Source organism: Vombatus ursinus, unplaced genomic scaffold (assembly GCF_900497805.2).
Source record: "Vombatus ursinus unplaced genomic scaffold, bare-nosed wombat genome assembly UNPS02009173.1, whole genome shotgun sequence".
NCBI classification, from domain to species: Eukaryota; Metazoa; Chordata; class Mammalia; order Diprotodontia; family Vombatidae; genus Vombatus; species Vombatus ursinus.
In genome coordinates this window covers 10104641-10117923 of record NW_020948951.1, presented here as the reverse complement: position 1 = coordinate 10117923, position 13283 = coordinate 10104641, and the positions used below count along the sequence as shown (strand labels likewise).

The window sequence follows — 13283 nt, the reverse complement described above, 5'->3', positions numbered from 1 at the left end:
GTAAAAAGTTATTTATAACAGCTCTTGTTGTAGATTGTGAGGTCCTTGATAGCAGGAATTGTCTTTTATCTTTCTTTGTATCCCCCCAAACTTAGCAGTGCCTAACACATACTAAGCATTTAATAAAGATTGACTAACTAGTAGTAAAAAAAAAAAACCTGGAAATTAATGGAGTGACCAACTATTGGTGAATGGCTAAAAAATTATGGCATATGGATATAATGGAATACTATTGCACCGTAAGAAATGACATGTACAGTTTCAGAGAAACGTGAGGATCCACATGAACTGATGCAGAAATAAGTGAACAAAAATAGGAGAAACAATTTATACAAAAGCAATTACATTATTAAAAAAAAAACTTTGAAAGTCTTGAAAATTCTCATTAATTCAATGATGAACCATGACTAGAAGATGAGTGATGAAGAAGCATGCCAACCATCTCCTGACAGAAAAGTGGTGGATGTCCTCAAGATGCATAATAAGACATGTATTTTTGGACACAATCAACATAGAAATTATTTTTTTATTGAATGTGCATGTTTGTAACAAGGGCTTTGTTTTTCTTTACAATGGAAGTTAATGGTGAAGGAGAAATCATACAGAAAAAAGAGGGTTGTCGAGGAATCTTTTTTAAGTGTAGAGAAAAGAAAAAAATAACAAAAAGCAGCTTAGAAGCAAGGAAGACACATAGGCAAGTATGGAAGTTTTGAAAGCTACAGTTTAACTTGTGCTTGAAATACTAATTTTATTTGCTGATTTTTAACAGCAAAATAAATGACAATACCACTAAATTAACTTACAGATTCAATGCTATGCTAAACTATCAAAGAGTTACTTCATAGAATTAGAAAAAAATAAGAAAATTAATCTGGAGGAAAAAGTCAAGATTAGAAAAAGAAATAATGAAAAAAGAATGGGAAGAATGGAGACCTAACAATACCAAATCTCAAACTCTACTACAAAGCAATACTCATCATAACATTTGATATTGGATTAAAAAAAAATACACAAACTGCTAAGTGTAACAGAGTAGCTACACAAGAACCAAAGGCAACTGAACATAATAGCACATTTTCCAATAAATCCAAAGGCGCCAAATACCATAAGAAACCCCTCTTTGGTAAAATCTGTTGGGAAAATTGGCATACAGTATGGCAGACACTCGGTTTCAACGAGCATCTCATACCACATGACACAATGCTCTAAACAGACTAGTAACTGGGGTATAAAAGGTCATAGAAGAAGTGGAGTCAAAATGGCAGAGTAGCAGGAAGAAGTACTGCTGACCTCTACCTCTTACAAACAAAGCTAGAAAATGCACTTGACTGAATCTTGATCAGAAATTACAAGGAAAAAAATTATAGTGAGTCATGTTCTAAGCACAGATGGGTACAAAGAAACAAAAAAGTCTGGAGAGTGATTCTACAGAGCATTCCAGCAAAGGGAGAGGCTGTGCACCACGACCCAAAACCAGATGAGAGGGACCTAAACTTAGGAAAGACACAAAAATCCGTGCCAAATGGCAAAACTATTGCTAACTACTCAGTTCCAGGTCATGGATCCAGGGAGACTGAGGAAAAGGTAAGAGAATGGCCTTTCAGGGTGAGGAAGACTTAGGTGCTCTAGGCTGTGTACCAAGCAAGAGGCAAGTTCAAAAGCAAGTGGCAGCTATGTGGCTCTGATCCTAGGAGCAGAGCATAGTCTTAGCTCCAGCTTCCAGCCAGCTCTAAAGCCTGTGAAAAAAATAACCAGAGAAAGAATCCCAGACCAAAGGAAAACCTAGAGTTCTGTCACTGAACCAGTGGTTTTCCAACTGGCTGATAATGGCTGAGACCAGCACCAACCTGCTGAAACCCCAAACAGCGCAAGCCCAGAGGTCTGTTTGCTCAGACCCAAACCTAGATTAGGAACTTACAGAGCTCACACCAAAGAAGCAGCAAGTAGCTGTCCAGGATCACACCACTTTAGGACCACTGAAAATCTTTCAGGTTCCCAGCCCACGCTGTCTTTGAGACCCTGGAATAATACAACACTCAATCCCCCAAGAAGTCAGCAGCAGCAAGATCAGCCCAGACTTTTTCTACAGAAGTGTACAAAGCCTGGGCTTAACACAAATTCCAAATTCAAGATGCAGGCTTGAAGAAAGAGAAATTTAAAAAAAACAAAAGGATCTCACCAGAAAAAGCTATTCCAGTGCCGGGGTACTCAAGGCAAAAAACCACAAGAGAATGACTACAAAATATCTAGGAGCAAAGTTTCAAAATAAAACATAGTTTGGGCACCAGCACAACTGACGAGCTAAAATAATGATTTTAAAAACCAAATGACAGCACTTAAAAAAACTGCATAGGTGGAAGGGAGGATGAGAACTACGGAAGAAAGAATCAGAAAGGGAATTAACAGACTCACAGAGGATTGGCAGGAGTTCAGCAAGGCCATCTCTCTCTGTGGTGGGATAAGGCCAACGCAGAGAGGCCCAAGCCTATCAGTAAACCCCAAAGCCCCATGAAGAAGCTAGTTTGGTTGTTGGCATTTGTGAGGTGGATTTTGGCGGGAAAAGTCAATTTGCTGTGAAGAGGTTGAAAGAAGTAGTTGCAATGAATATTATGGACATGAAGTGTACCATAGGTCATCCAGAAAACATTCACAAAGAAATTTACATCAATAAAATGTTAAACCATATCATCAAATAAAAGGCAATAGTCAGTATCTCTTTTTAGAATACTGATGTAGAGGAGAACTCTTTGATCAAACAGAGCCTGATATAAGTATGTCTGAATAAAGATGCTCCCAAGTTCTTCCATCAGCTTATGGCAGTGATCATGTATTTTCATAGCACTGAAAAAACCCTAAGGTATATTTATTAAAAAAAAAAAAAATCTCTTACTAGATTAATATAACCTCAAAATTTCTAACTTGTCTTAGCAACAGTATTCTGGCATAATTGTCAATGTTTATTATTAAACAAGATATATAGCACTCCATGGTACGTTGTCCCAGAACTACTTATGAGGAAAGAAATCCATGCAGAAGCAGTTGATGTTTGGTCATGAGGAATAGTACTTACTGAAACGCTGGCTAAAAAACTGTCATGAGACCAACCCAGTGACAAATGCCAGGAATATTATGACTCGAAAGAAAAAATATACTTCACACTTTGTAAGAAAATTGATTTTGCTTCTTTATTCCTGCTGCATAAAATTTCAATCAAGAATCCAGCACCAAGAATTATAATACCAGGAGGAAAAAAGATAGATGGTACACTAAGGTATTTAAGAAAGGTGGAAAGAGGTTTCAAGCTTTTTTTTTTTCCGGCTTTTTGATGAGGTAATCAGGGTTAAGTGACTTGCCCAGGGTCACACAGCTAGTAAGTGTCAAGTGTCTGGCTTCAAGCTTTTTCAGAAGGAATATCAGATTCCCCAGGTGGATTTTCTAAGTTTATTCAAGCAAATTTGGACTTCTTACCAGTTAATAACATTCATCCCTTCACCCTCTATACTACTGTATTTAGTGATCTCATAAGCTCCCATGGATTTAATTATCATCTCTATGCTGATGACTCTCAAATCTTAAAACAGCCCTCAAAGTCTCTGTTGACCTCCAATTTCACATCTCCACTGCCTTTCAGACATCCTGGACTGTCCAGTAGACGTTTTAAACTCAGTATGTCCAAAATGGAACTTATTATCTTTCCCCATAAATCTTCCCCTCCTCTTACCTTTCTTATGTCGGCAGTGGGCAATGCCATCCTCCCAGTGCCTCAGGCTTAAAACCTAGGAATAATCTTGTACTCCTTGATATGCTCTCACACCCTATATTCAATCTGTTGCCAAGACCTGTGTATTTCACCTCTGCAACATCTGATATATACCCTTCTCTGACACTACCACCACTCTACTGCAGGCCCTCACCACCATACATTTGGGACTATTGAAATAGTCTGCTGGTGTGTCTACCTGCCTCAAGTCCCCTCTACACTCCAATCCAACCTCAATTCAGCCACTAAAGTGATTTTCCTAAAATGCAAGGTCAATCATGTTACTCCCTCCCCCCACCTTGTCAATAAACATCAATGGCTCCCTGTTGCCGCTAGGATCAAATACAAAATGCTTTGTTTGGCATTTAAAGTCATAACGTAGCCCCCTCCTATCTTTCCACTGTTCTTGCACTTTACTCCTCAACACAGTGAATCTGATCTCCTGGTCATCCCACAAACAAAACATTTCATCTCTCAGCTTCTGGAAATTTTCTCTGGCTATCCTCCATGTCTGGAATGCTTTCCCTCCTCCCAACTATTCACCTCCCTGGCTTCTTTAAGTCTCAACTAAAATTCCACCTTCTATAGGAAGCCTTCCCTAACTTCTCTTAATTCCAGTGCTTTCCTTATTATAACGAATTCCTATTTATCCTGTACATAGCTTGTTTTGTGTGTATTTGTGTGTCGTCTCCCTGTTAGATTGTGAATTCCCTGAAAGCAGGGACTATCTTTGCCTCTTTTTATATCTCCAGTGCTTAGCACAGTGCCTGGAACAAAGTAAGCTCTTAACAAATAGTGACTGAAGGGGCAGCTGGGTGGCACAGTGGACAGAACACCAGCCCTGGAGTCAGGAGGACCCGAGTCAAATCTGGCTTCAGACACGTAAGACTTGATGTGTGACCTGGGGCAAGTCACTTAACCCCATTGCTTAGAAGAAGAAAAAAAAATAGCGATTGATTGATATTGCCGGGCCCTGCTAGATTCACAGATTGGTCTTTCTTTATGAGCCACTAGCGGGATCAGTTTCTTCCAAGCTGGGTGTCCCAATCACGTGCTGCATAACAGTTACTTGGCACCCCAGGCTCTTCACAGAAGCCTCAGCAGCATTTACTCAAGAGCATGACATGCCTCTTTACCCAGTTGGATGCCGACAATTCTCACCATTGTCTAAAGCAAACTTTCAAGAAACTAGGGTATCACTGGAAGAAGAATCAAGTCACAGTATCAATAAATGATAAGCGAAACAATAAACTGATTTTCATCGTGAATTTAGTAGAAATGGATGAGAAGATCTCAGGGGATTTCAGACTATCAAAATGGGGTAGGCCAAAGTTGAAGAGGCACGTCCTGAAGAGTAAAGGAAGTTGAATGATGTTGTGAGTAGCCAATATATAAAGTATGGCAAGCATCATTCATTGAAATGTTCTTTCATTCTTACACTTAAATTTTCAAAAATGTCTTTCTGGGTGTGTAAACCAGTATGTCTATTTTAATCTATTCATGCTAACAAAATGTGCTTGCTGGAACTATCAAAATTAAATACAATAATATCAACATGGCTTAGCACAAAAGGTACAAAACCTTACCCGAGGAAAAAAAAATCACTAAAAATTAAAACAGAAACACTAATGGCTCCATGAGACAACAAGAAATATTAAAACAAAATTAAAAGATTGGGGAAAAAAAACAAACAGAAGAAAATATAAAGTATCTCATAACAAAAACTGACCTGAATAAAAATCAAGCAGAAAAAATTTTAAGAATCACTAGTTACCTGAAAGCCATAGACATCATGTTTTAAGAAAGACAAATGAAAACTGTCCAGATCTCTCGGAACCAGAAGGTAAAGTAGAAAGAGAAAAAATCTAGTTATTTCCCAAAACTCCAAAATGAAAACTCCCAGAAATAGTATAAGCAAAAATCCTGAACTTCCAGGTCAAAGAAAATAGTATAATGCAAGCAGTCAGAAAGAAAAAATTCAAGAACCAAGGAGCCACAGTCAGGATCACACATGATTTAGCAGTTTAAATTTAATCATCATCAAGGGTCACAGAGAGTGAGAGAGACTCTGAGATGATTTGAAAGAAGAATAGAAAGAAAAGGGAAAAATAATACTCTTGCAGTGGGAAGGTGAGGGAGAGCTCAGCAGGAGAGAAAGAATGGGCAGAAATAATCTCATACAATATGTCATACATTCATACAATATACAAGCAGAAGCCTATACAGACAAGTAGGAAGGGTTGGGGGGAATTTTGTCATTTGGTCGTTTAGTTAGGTCTGACTCTTCATGACCTTGTGTACCATAGCACACCAATATTGTCCATGGGGTTTTCTTGGCAAAGAAACTACAGTAGTTTGCCATTTCCTTCTCTAGTGGATTAAGACAAACAAAAGTTAAGTGACTTGCCCAGGGTTACACAGCTAGTAAATGTCTAGGACTAGATTTGAACTCAGGTCTTCCTGACTCCAGGCCCAAAGCTCTATACACTGAGCCATCTGGCTTGCCTCGTTGGGCAGATGACATTTGAATTTCACCGTCATCTGAACTGAATACACAGACACAGACAGACACAGAGACACAAGAGACAGAGACACATACACAGATACACAGACACACACACCCTGCTTGGGTACAGAAATATATTTCCTTCAACAAGGAAACAGGAGAAAAAGGAAAGAAAAGGCAGTAAGATAGAGGGTATATTATGAATTTGACAAACATCAACAATTATGCCCATTTCTATGGACAAAGAAGAATAGAAAAAGGTTGTATATGCCATGAATTTCTTTTTGCTATTTTAAAGTTTCATTGATGCTCTTTTCTTTTTAAAAAATACTATTCCCATAACTCCTATATTTCCCCCTGAATAAATCTCCTTTATGGAAAAAAAAAATAGGAAAGGACTAGTCTTAAGCAAAATAAACTCTAGTGATGTAAAAAAACATTTATAGCAGTTCGTTTTTTAGTGGCAAAGAATTGGAAACTGAGCACAATGGGGGAATGGCTGAACAAGATATGATATATAAATGTGATGGACTACTACAGCACTAAAAGAAATGATGAAAGGGATCAGAGACACCTGGGGATGAATTAGTGAGGTAGGAGCAGAGTAAAATAGAACCAGAACTGCTTACACAGTGACAACAGTATTGTAAAGACAAATAATTTTGAAAGACAGTTGCATCTCTGATCAACACAATAAGCAAACAGGATTTCAGAAAGCTAATGATCAAACATGCTACACACCTTATGAGAAAGAGGTGACAGACTCAAGAGTGCATACTGAGACCTTTTTTTGGACATAGCCAATTTGGAAATTTATTTTGCTTGACTACGCATGTCTGTAACAGTTTTGTTTTTTGTTTCTTTCTCAATGGAGGGTAGGGGGTGGGTAGAAGAGAGAAAAAGTGGATTTATTTGTTGATTAATAAAAGTAAAATTTAATTTAAAAACCAGAGGAATAAAGAAGGAAAAGGAAGAATTCTTGAACAAACAATTGAGAGATGACAGAAAATAAAATAGAATTTTGATGACAAAAAACTGAATGGTTTTTGCACAAACAAAATAAATGCAGTGAAAATTTCAAGTGAAATAGTTTACATTTCTCTTCAAAGAAAAAAAAACCTTTGCAGCAAATTTCTGATAAGATTCTGGTATCCAAGGTACATAGAAGATTCATTCAAGTAAATAAGAACAAGCATTATTTCTCAATAGATAAAACAGTCAAAGTAGATGAAGTTCTCAAGAGAAAGGTAAGTTTTCAGCAATCATATGAAAAAGTGCTCCAAATTCCAAGAGAAATAAAACACTAAAACAACTTAGAGGCTCTAACTCATACCTAGAGAAAGGCAAGATGATAAAAAAAGAATGATAATCGGTAAGAAAGTAGGAGGACAGGTACATTATTGGCAGAACTTTGAACTGGTCTAACTATTCTGGAAAGAAATTTGGGATTATAGTTCAAAAGTCACTAAACTGCTTATAACCTTGGACAGAGCAATATCAGACATATATCCCAACAAGATCCAAGAAAGAGGGAAAGCACCTGTAAGTACAAAAATAGGCATAGCAACACTTTATCATATTAGCAAAGAAATGGAAACAAAAAGGTGATTCCATGAATTGAGGCACAGAAAAGGAAACTATGACATATAAGAAAAACAACAACAATAACTGCACTTATATGGCACTTTTCAGTTTGCAAGGCACTTGTAAGTATTATCTCATTTTATCTTCACAACAACCCTGAAAGGTAAGTGCTATTATTATTCCCTATTCTCTGGCTGAGGAAACTGGGGCAAATAGAGGTTAAGTAACTTGTCCAGCTAGTTAAGTGTGTGAGATCACATTTGAACTCAGGTCTTCCTGCTTCGCAGTCCAGCGCTCTTTCCACTGCACCACTTAGCTGAATATAATGAAATATTATAATCCCATAAGAAATGATAAAAGGGACGGGGATGAATTTATAGAAACCTTGGAAAGTTTCTGTTGTGAAGTAAACAGAACCAATTTATACAATGATTATAGCATTGTAAAGAACAGCATAACAGTGAAAGACTTCAGAACTATAAGCAATGCAATGACCAACCATAACTCCAAAAGACAAAACAATAATTCATGTTCCTCATTTCTGGGCAGAGAAGTGACACCAAATATTTAGAATGAAGCATACATTTTCAGACACAGTTAATGTGTAGATTGGTTTTGCTTGACTGTACTTATTTTTCGCAAGAGAGAGCTTTCATTTATTTTTTTTTCCATAAAGGAGATTTATCCAGGGAGAAATAGAGGAGTTATAAGAATAATATTTTTTAAAAAGAAAAGAGCATCAATGAAACTTCTTAAAATAGCAAAAAGAAATTCAAGGCATATACAACCTTTTCCTATTCTTTTTTGTTCATAGAAATGGGCATAATTGTTGATGTTTGTCAAATTCATAATAAAAAAATTTTTTGAAGACAAGAAAATGTTAAAAATATCCACAAAACATATGACTAGTAAATAACAGACTCACTGAGTTGGAAGTGACATCAAACATCATACAAATAGGAATTCTTAATCTTTTTTGTAACATGGACCACTTCATAGAATAATGTTTTTAAATGCATAAAAAAATACAAAGGATTACAAAAGAAACCCATTATATTGAAATAATTACCATTTTTTTTTCAAAGTTCAAAGATCCCAGATTAAGAATCCCTAATCCAAATCCAATCTGAACAGGAATGTCCTCTATAACACAGTGGTTATCTAAACTTTTTCTTAAAGACCACAAAAATAAGGGGGGGTTGGGATGACCTCTCTATGTCCTAAGGCAGCCCATTCCACTTTTATATGACACTGTTAACCACCTTTTCTTTTTGGATTTTTTTTCCATTTCTTGGATATATATAATATACTAATATAATATAGAGCGTGACTAAAACCTAAATGTTTTGATGGTTAAGTTAATGATCTTTCCACTACTATCAGGCCAACCTGAACTATAACAACAAATTATTAATTCTCACAAAGTAGAACAATAGATATTATGCACAAGAAAATTTATTACTTAACATACAATAAAAATAACACAATCAAATCACTAAGTGTGACTAATGCCCTTCTGTGATACTAAATCTCCTGTTTTTCAGGACAATAACAGATGGTAAAATTACAGTCATACTAAAAATCAAGGTACTACTACCAGGCTGATTTCAAGCAGTTACCTGACTTCTGTGTACAGTAACTCTTGGCTACATCAGTTGGCCATAGATGAAATCTAAGTGAAAAGATAACTTCGGCCTGTCGTTGAACCTAAAGTAAAAGAAAAAAAAAATTTAATGCAAAGATAGTTGGTAATTTTAAATCCTAATCACAATCTGTCATTTGCTGATCTTACACATAAAGCTGAACAATTCTTTGCTTATATCTATTATAAACATATTAGTAGACAATGAAATTCTACTGGCTAGAAATAGACTAGAAGTCTGGTCAATAGTCAGTAAATACCTACAGTGTGCAAAGCACAGTGCTAATTGCTGGGGATACAAAAGGGGGGGAAGGGCGGCAGCAAATAAGAGACAATACTGGCCCTCAATGAGCTCACAATATAAAAGGAAACTGAAGGAGGAGGAAAGGAGCAGCATGATTTCATCCAAAAAGAGTGACCATCTTTGAAATGATGAGATGCCTGCCCTGGACTCCCTCCTTAAAATAGAGGATCTAGGAGAAGCTCTCCCACATCTACCCTCTACCTTCTCCAACAGAAAGCTCCAGGAGCAGAGGGGACTATAATGAACCACAAGTTTGAGTTAATAGAATTTTGCAGGATGATAGAGGCTACAATGAAGTACAAAAGTACAGTCTGGCAGAAAATACTACTAGTACTTGGGTACTAGTCCCTGTTCCTGAATTAGGGCCACATGTGATCTTAGGCAAGTCACTTATCCCCTCTGGGCCTGGGTTTCCAGATCTATTAAGCAAGGGACTTGTATTTAATAATGATAATAATAATAATAATAATAATAATAATAATAATAATAGGTTTTCTTTCAACACTGTGAGGTAGGCAGAACAAATATTTATCATTATATTCATTTTACACAGGGAGTCAGAGATATTAAGGAACTTGTCTATGGTCACATGACTACTAAGTCCTAGAAGTGAGAGTCAAACTAGAGCTTCTGACTTCAGACTATTCATAATACTACTCTCCAATGTTCTCTAAGGTTCCATTCAAATGTGATATTCTCAGATTACTATTCTATATACTTACTTAAGAAAAATGAATGATTAGGAAAAACATACACCACTTCAGTTAGTGTTACGAAAGCTTCAGGGCACTCTAATAAGCAGAAACCAGGAAAAAATTATTTTTTCCTCTCACATTAAAGACAATGAATATGATTATGAATAGTGGCTTTGAAATGCAGCTATACAGGGGAATAATCTTCACCAATAACTTTAGAAACTAATAACCAATGAATCTAAATGTATTATGTTTTAGGGAGCTACATAAAATTTACTTTAACTTCTCATAGTGAATTACTATGAATTATTATTTAATGTGCCTCACAAGGTAGAGTTCCTTATCACTGAGTTCTTTAAGCCTACACTTAGATCAATTTAATTCTACTCAATAAATATTTATTAAGTGGCTGATATGTGTAAAGCTCTGTAACACACTCCAGAGAAACAGAATGGAGGCGGAGCCAACCCCTCCCTTCAAGGAGCTTATATTCTTTTAGGAAACATTTTAAAACATTAAGAACATTTAAAAAGATAAATAAACAAAAAGGTTTACTATGAACCCCTTACACCCTGCAATATACAGTGCTAAGGGTTAGAAAACCAAATATATACATAAATACAATATGAGGAGAAAAAATGTACTAAAAACTGGGGGTGGGGTATGTCAAGAAAATCTTCCCATAGGAGATGGCACCTTGGTTAAGCCTTAATGGGCTTCAGATAAGACTTAATGTTTAAACCTTAAAGAGCAAAGGGCTCTAAGAGGCAGAAGTAAAAGGAAGCATTCATTGTACCATCACTCAAAAATGTTCCAATCCGACCTTCAAGAACTTGGAAATTCCTTTATCTGAAAATACTCTTTTACCCTTCCATTCTTCCCTAAGTCTCATTACTCTGAAACTTATTCTACATATTCACCCCAAGACCTCCAACCCTTCACCCTTCAGTACTTCCCGAGGTCAGTTTGGTTATACTCTCCTAATTTCCCAATCTTGAAACATTGGTTAAATAGTTTCACTCTAGACTATTCTCTTCTCTAAATTCTCTTACTGCCTTGTCCTGCATTTGATCGCTCATTTGACAAACACCAACCCTGGTTCTCCCAATGCTCCCACCATCTACCTCCTCTGCTCCTACTTACCTATTACAGTACAGAACCGGGGAAAGTCATATAACCAGGCAAATTAAAATTACTACAAATTTATGTATCTAATCCTAATTCTTCCTAACTTTCCTATTACTGTCCCAGATACCATCATCTTCTCCCAAATCACCCAGACTGTCAACATAGATGTCATCTTCAACTCCAAAATGGTTTTCCAGAGAGACTGGTTGTGACCACGTTACACATCCAACTCAATAAATTCCATTAGCTAGCTACCTATTACCTTCACAATCAAATATAAACTCCTATTTGACAGTTAAAGATCTATATCCCTTCCAATCTTTCAGCCTTCTCCATCTCTCCCTGAACTCTCCAGTTCTGCCAATAGTGACTGACCTACTTGGGCTGTTTCTCACACTGGGCACTCCATCTATCACGCCTGGGATGCTCTTGCTCCTCACCAGCCCTTGAGAATCTTGGCTTTCTTCAAGACTCAGCTCAAATTCCACAAGGCCTTTCCTGCTTCCACATCCCCTGGCTGCTAATGCCTTCCCTTCTGAGGTTACTCTGTTTCTATTCTGTATCTCTCTTATTTACACTTACTTATGTACATGTTGTCTTTTCTATTAGAACATGAACTCTATGAAGTTTTACTTTCTGTTTGTATCCTCAAGGTTTAGAAAAATGACATGATGATGATAATAGTAGTAATAATAATAGGAGCTAGCATTTATATAATGCTTAAGGTTAACAAAGTGCTTTTCAAATATTATCCCCACAATAAATCTGGTATTACCACTACTCCATTTACATGAGAAAACTGAGGCAGACAGCAGGTAAGTGACTTGTCAGAATCACTCTACAGAAGGGTCTAGTGCTGAGCCCACTTCACAGCCTAGCAGGTAGTACATAATTGCTTTATAAATACTTGTTGACTGATGGTAGTGGGAGATGATAATACTGAATCAAAGGGAAGAAATTTTAATTAAGCATGAAAAATCAGGCTGGAAAAAAGAAAAGTATGCTGAAACCAAAACATGAGGGCTCTAAATGACAGGATCATCATCATCATCGCAACTAACATTTATACAGCACTATAAAGTTTGTGAAACTCTGTACATGTTATACCCAGAACTTCATATAGTACCTGGCACACTACTAGGAAGTAAATAAATGTAATAATTGATATTGTTTTATCCTACAAGCAATAGGAAGCCACTGATCTTGATGAAAGAAATGACATGGATAGACTTGTACTTTAGGAGGGTTATTTTGGCAGTAGTGTCGATGATAAATTGGAGAGGGGAGAGACCAAGAAGATCACTACAGTAGTGTAGAACAAGGGTGGGGAACCTGTGTCCTTCTATGTCCTTGGATGCAGCCTTTTGAGTGAATCCAAGTTTTGCAGACCAAATCATCCTTTTATTAAGGGTATTTGTTCTATGAAGTTTGGATTCAGTCAAAGAGCCACACCTGAGGACCTAGAGAGCCATAGGTTTCCCACCCCTAGTCTAGAAGAGAGGTCCTCAGGAAGGTAAACCTGGGTTTCACCCCTGCAACCACACTGGACTCTGATAGATGAGCTTTTTCTTTTTGCCTGATCTTACTGAGATATTCTCTCTCTCTCTCTCTCTCTCTCTCTCTCTCTCTCTCTCTCTCTCCCTCTCCCTCCCTCTCTCTCTCTC

The 13283-nt window shown here is 37.0% G+C and overlaps 1 protein-coding gene and 1 pseudogene across 3 annotated transcripts in view; one reads left to right on the top strand and one right to left on the bottom strand.

The window, feature by feature from the left end:
* Nucleotides 1–13283, bottom strand: part of GATAD2A (GATA zinc finger domain containing 2A) — a 229003-nt gene that overhangs the window by 136045 nt on the left and 79675 nt on the right. For all 3 annotated transcript variants that reach the window (XM_027851201.1, XM_027851202.1, XM_027851203.1), the window contains exon 2: nt 9470–9557. The gene's annotated coding sequence lies outside the window, so the exon portion shown is untranslated. The remainder of the gene's footprint in view (nt 1–9469; nt 9558–13283) is intronic.
* LOC114035025 overlaps nt 1827–13283 on the top strand; it is a 56918-nt pseudogene continuing 45461 nt past the window's right edge.